A 6,590-nucleotide genomic window follows, 5' to 3' on the forward strand; every position below is an offset into this window, starting at 1 on the left:
TAGTGAGAGGCCTGTGCACTGTGATGAAGAGTGGGCCCTGCTTGCCGCGACTAGAGAAAGCCCTTGCACAGAAACGAAGACCCAACACAGCCAAAACTAAATAAATAAATAATAAAAATAAAGGAATTCCCTTAAAAAAAAAAAGCTAATAGGTAATATAGAGAGAGTTCTTGTTACAGTGCCTGGCATAAAGTAATTACTATAAAGTATTATCCATCATTATTGTTATTATCATTATTTACTGAGTGCTTACTATACACCAGGCATTGTTTATAACCTCTTTGTAAGTTTTCACAAAACCCCTATGAGATAAGTACTTTTATTATCCCTATGGGGAAATAGGTCCAGAGAATTTAAGTAATCTGCCCAAGGTCAGACAGTAAATAAATGACTGGGCAGTCTTCAAACAAGGGCGGCTGAAGTGCTTCACACAAAGCTTCCAGCCTCCCAGTAGTTATTGAGACTGAATCCTGCAATTTCCCATTGACTCCTTAAAGTGACAGAGTGGGGAAGGATAGCTGATGACAAGGAAAGTATGAAACACTGACTAATCATTTAGTGAGCTTTCCATTGGTTGGCTTCCTCCTCTGTGACCTTATGTTGAAACTATCTCTACTTCTGCAAACTAACTGGTAAAAGAAAAACTTTATCTGCAAATAGTTTAAAAGTTTCAAAATAAAACCACCCATCTTTTTTTTATTAATAGAAAAGTAGATGCATTCATTTTAAAAAAGTACTTTCAGGACTTCCCCGGTGGTCCAGTGGTTAAGACTCCGTGCTCCTAATGCAGGGGGCCCGGGTTCGATCCCTGGTCAGGGAATTAGATCCTACATGCCGCAACTAAAAGATCCCGCATGCCACAACTAACAGCCTGCATGCCGCAATGAAGATCCCTCGTGTTGCAACTAAGACCCAGTGCAGCCAAATAAATAAATATATATATATATGTTTTAAAGTAATTTCATGTCAAGCATCTACTTTATTTAAACTTTGAAATAGTAGTGAATAGCAAGATAATGGTGTGTTTAAATTGTTCCCAAAGAGTATTTTACAAGATGCCTTACGTTGTGTTTTGAGAGAGCATTATACAGTGTAAAATTGGATCATGTAGCTCTCATAATCTATAAACATAATGTAATTGATTTTTAAAGATTAAATTTTAAAAGAACTATTATATAATTGGGTGAATTAGGATCTAAAACCTAGAAGGACATTTAGTCTAATCTCATAGTATTTAGTCTCATTTTAGTTTCATTTTAAATTTAAATTTAAAGAAGACCTATAGAGTTGCACAGAGTTCCTGCAAGTGCTAAAAAGAACTGATGTTTCTTCAGCCATAAAAAAGAAAGAAATAATGCCATTTGCAGCAACATGACTGGACCTAGAGATTATCATATACATGAAGTAAGTCAGAAAGAGAAAGAAATACCATATGATATCATTTATATGTGGAATCTAAAATATGACACAAATGAACTTATGTACGAAACAGAAATAGACTCACATAGAGAATAGACTTGTGGTTGCCAAGGGGGAGGGATGCATTGGGAGTTTGGGATTAGCAGCAAACTGGTATAGATAGAATGGATAAAGAACAAGGTCCTCCTATACAGCACAGGAAACTATATTCAATATCCTGTGATAAACTATAATGGAAAAGAATGTGTGTGTGTGTGTATATATATATATATATACACACACACACGCACACACATATACACAACAGAAACACTTTTCTGTACAGTAGAAATTAACACATTATAAATCAACTATACTTCAATACATTTTTTTAATGTGAAAAAAAACTGATGTTTTTAATATGAAAACAGGTGCCACCCACATGTCATAAGGGCTGTTAGCTGTGCTTGTGCCCTGATTAGTCCAGTTAACTGCAGAGGAGGTAAGAAAAGGAGGGCCCAAATCTAATACTATACATTTCTTCATTGTGTCTCCAGCCCTTTTCTGTGGAAATTTACACAAATGGCCATTCTAGTTTATAAATTAGTAACTTCTGAGTTTGGCAAGGATGAATCAATAATCAATTTCTCAATCTTGAGAAATATACTCAGACTTCAATTTAAGAAACATAAACTTTTAGACTCTACATTTTCATAAGGACTATGAAAATGTCCTCCAATTATGTATTATAACTACAAAAGAGAATGTCTGAATTTATACCTGGCTGAAGAATGGCTTTTAGGTAATTAAATATTACAGTTACAGCTAATGTTCCCTTTAACCATCCCCACCCCAAGTCCCACTTCTTTCTCTTCCTCCCAATATCATGCAAATGGTATATATCCTTCTGGTCCATTTTTTATATTACATAAATAAATGTATGTATACATTAAATGTATAAACTTGGGCAGACTATTTAAATATAAAATTTTTATAAATATGTAAAATTTATAATATTATATTGTATTATATATTCTATAACTTATATATTACCATATGTATAAATTATATAAAATTTATATATAATCTATAATATGAATAATTTAATTATATAAATATAGGTTTATATAATTTTTATATATGGTTTATATATATCAAACAATACATACATAGTATCATATCTATCTGCTTACTTGTTTGTGTTCCCTTACAAGAACCTAAAAGCTGCAAGGCAGGGACTTTGTCTTGCTTTGTCTGTTTTCTGCTATACTTCCACCTCCTAGAATGGCTCCCTATACATGAAAGGCACTCAAATAGTTGCTGAATGAATAAATATCAATCTTTATCTTGCTTTTTTTTTTTTTTTTTTTTGCGGTACGCGGGCCTCTCACTGTTGCGGCTTCTCCCGTTGCGGAGCACAGGCTCCGGACGCGCAGGCTCAGCGGCCATGGCTCACGGGCCCAGCCGCTCCACGGCATGTGGGATCCTTCCAGACCGGGGCCCCTATCTTGCTTTTTTAATTTGGTATTATGTTTCTGAGATCTGTCTATCCATATAAATGTATATACACACATATATCTGTATTCTTTTCTAGTTCATTATTTTTTACTGCTGTGTATTATAGATATACTATATTTTATTTATCCATTTCCATATCCATTTCCCTAATGGAGGGTATTTATGTTATTTCCACTCTTTTGCTATTATATAATGTTGTAATAAGCACTCCTGTGTACAGGTCTCCTCAGGCACATGTGGGAGACTTTCTCTACGGTATACAAACCCAGAGGAGAGGTGCTGGCAGTGAACAGGCTGTATTTTACGTTTCACTGGTTGCCTGCCATGTGACTCTCAAAGTGGCCATACCAAAGTATACTCCCAGCTGCAGTGGCTAAGGGTGCCATGTTTCTCAAATCTTTGCCAACGTTTTATACTGTGAGATGATTTAATTTTTGCCTATCTGATGGGTGAAACATGGGGTCTCTCTTGTTTGTTTGCTTCTATTGAGATAACTGTAGATTCACGTGTAGTTGAAAGAAATAATACAGAGAGATCAGATGTACTCTTTACCCGACTTCCCCCAATAGTAACATCTTGCATAATACAATGTCACAATCAGGATATTGAAGTTGATACTGCCCACTGATTCTGTTCAGCCGTCCTCAATTTTACTAGTACTCTGTGTGTGTGTTGTTTAGTTCTATACAAGTGTGTCTCATGCACAGGTCTGTGCATCCATCTCTGCGCTCAAGAGACTGAACGGCTGCAACGTTGAGTTCCTGCAGAACTCAAAGACATGTATGTTATGTATAACTCTTGAGGAGGAACTAGGACTCTATTTTATTGCTGAACTATTGTTTCTTGACTGCTTTTCCTTTATTCTTGCATTCCCTCACTTCCCTTAAGATCCTTAATTACTGAGACCTGTTCAAGGGCAAGCACTGTGGCCAGGCTTCGATACCAACATGGCTTAGACCCAAAATGGCTTCTCTTATGTCAAGAAAGCCATGCCTGGTTCTCTTTCTCCAGAGACCACCTGCCCTACCTGGTTACACAATCTTCAAGCATTACAAATAAAGCTGCTGTGAACATTTGTGTAAAGGTTTTTGTGTGCACATGTTTCCACCCGGTATCTTGTCTTTTTCCCACATCACAGTGAGGTTGAACATACTTCATACATTTGTAGGCCATTCAAGTTTCCTCTTGTGAGAAAGGCTGAGTTGCTCATTTTTTCTATTTTGTTGTTTACCATTTTCCTACTGACTTGAAAGAGTTCTTTATATGTTCTGGACACCAATCCTTTGTCAGTTATACGATGTTGGGCTCATTGATGGTTTAGCGATAACTGTTTCTCAAAGTGATGTAAAGAGTCGGAATTGATAAAGAATTTCTGAAACTTGCATTTGGATGAAGGGACAGAGGGGTTTCATTCAGGCTGCCCACACTGCGTTTGCGGAGACGGCTGCCCTCTCCCCAACGCTCTGTAGAACCACCTTTGCCTCTGTTATATGCCAACTATATGTTTTAATGGTGGCATGCAGGATGCCAGCCAGACAGCATCAAAGCCTCTGCCTGCTGCAGGGCAAACGCCAGGCATCCTTACGTTTGCTTTTAACAAACCCTTTGCCTCATTCAGAGGAGGCATTCAGACGCATTATTGCATCACAAACCCATGCTTCTCAGCATTTCGACCCTCGGAAGCTGCTGACTTCATGACGTACTTTCTTCACGATGCTGCCATTTTCCCCAGCGCTGCAGCCAGAATTTAGGATCCTGACTCACCCTCCAGCCAGCCACCGAGAATGCTGATTATTCTGGTATGGTCAGTGCTCTCCAAGTGACTTTGACGGGGGAAATAGCTTCTGGACAAGCCCAAGCCAGTGCAACCTCAGGTAACAGGGAGGCCTCTTCTTTCCTGACTCTCATCTGCTCAGCCTCTTGTTCCTTCTGCCTTGGCAGATGCAGAAGCCGCGCTCCTGCAATCCTGGCCAGAAAGCTGCAGATTGTACGAGCTGGCAGAGCCTGCACTGTCCTTCTGAGCTCAGAGAGTTATCTTTCCCATCAGCACCTAAGTCCCGGCTGGGGGGCAGCACCCACAGTGCAATGGTCTGTAGAACTGAGTTACAATTCCAAATTCAGTTTGCATTTCGATAGATTACCTTATAAAACATTCACTCACCAAAATTATCTTGATTATCTTTTATGCACATTGCGGTTCCCCAAATTGCCAATGGAGAAACTGATACACAAAGTTTCTTATAATCTCCCCTCAACCCATAGCAAAAACATAAAGGCAGGTAATAGGATTTCGAGGAGCATGAAATCTATACCTATGAAGTGTTATACCAAATAGATATTAAAGAAAAGAAGCTTTGGATATTCAAAGGCCTGTGGTGAAGGCCAAATAGTTATAATATATGAAAATGCTTTGCAAATTCCACACTGTTTTACCAAGGTAAACTGTGATTAAGATCAATTTCTGTTAGCCTGACACATGTCATGAAATTCTTTTTCTAGGGCTTCCCCGGTGACGCAGTGGTTAAGAATCTGCCTGCCAATGCAGGGGACACGGGTTCGAGCCCTGGTCCCAGAAGATCCCACATGCCGCGGAGCAACTAAGCCTGCTCGCCACAACTACTGAGCCTGAACTCTAGAGCACGTGAGCCACAACTACTGAGCCCACGTGCTGCAACTACTGAAGCCTGCACACCTGGAGCCCGTGCTCCGCAACAAGAGAAGCCACGACAATGAGAAGCCTGTGCACCGCAACAAAGAGTAGCCCCTGCTCGCCGCAACTAGAGAAAGCCTGCACACAGCAATGAAGACCCAACAAAGACAAAAATAATTAATTAATTAAAAAAAAAAGAAATTTTTTTTCTACACTGATTTATTACAAGTAAAGAAAATATTTTGGACACATGAATAAGCAATCATAGTATTTCTCTTGCATTTGAAGAATGATTGGTAGTAATTTTTCCCTTTATTTAGGGGTTGGTTTCCTCATTTAATGCAATAAAAGTTCTCTGGGGACTACAACTGACTCTAAAAGTTACTGGTGCTGAAGATTTATCCAAAATGAAGTCTGCTTTGAGTGGCACAGAATTCAAAGACAGCTCTGGACCAAACTGAAGTGAGTGGTGAATTCGATCTTTTCTGTGCTTCCTCCTTTCTTCCTTTTGGACACTTCAAATCCACATCTAGTTTCCTAGGGATTTCCTGAGTTGACCACGGCCACTTTCTTCTCTCTTCCAGGTTGACCAGCCCCATTCCATCAGGGACTGTCATTTTATCAACCCACGCATGCTACGATAATAATCACCTCATTTACATAGTATTTCATAGTTTGCACATAAAAATTCAGTGAGAATTTATTGTGAGATTATTACGTGCCACACTCTGCTGGGCAGTTCCACCTTTGTTACATTATTTAGTCATTTGTAATCTTATTATTTGAACCTATGAGGTTTTTTTAAAAAATAAATTTATTTATTTATTTTTTGGCTGCATTGGGTCTTCGTTGATGCGCGGGGGCTTTCTCTAGTTGGGTGAGCAGGGGCTACTCTTTGTTGCAGTGAGCGGACTTCTCATTGCGGTGGCTTCTCTTGTTGCGGAGCATGGGCTCTAGGCACGTGGGCTTCAGTAGTTGTGGCGTGCAGGCTCAGCAGTCATGGCTGGCGGGCTCCAGAGAGCAG

This window comes from Stenella coeruleoalba (assembly GCF_951394435.1).
Source record: "Stenella coeruleoalba genome assembly, chromosome: 10".
In the NCBI taxonomy this organism is placed as follows: domain Eukaryota; kingdom Metazoa; phylum Chordata; class Mammalia; order Artiodactyla; family Delphinidae; genus Stenella; species Stenella coeruleoalba.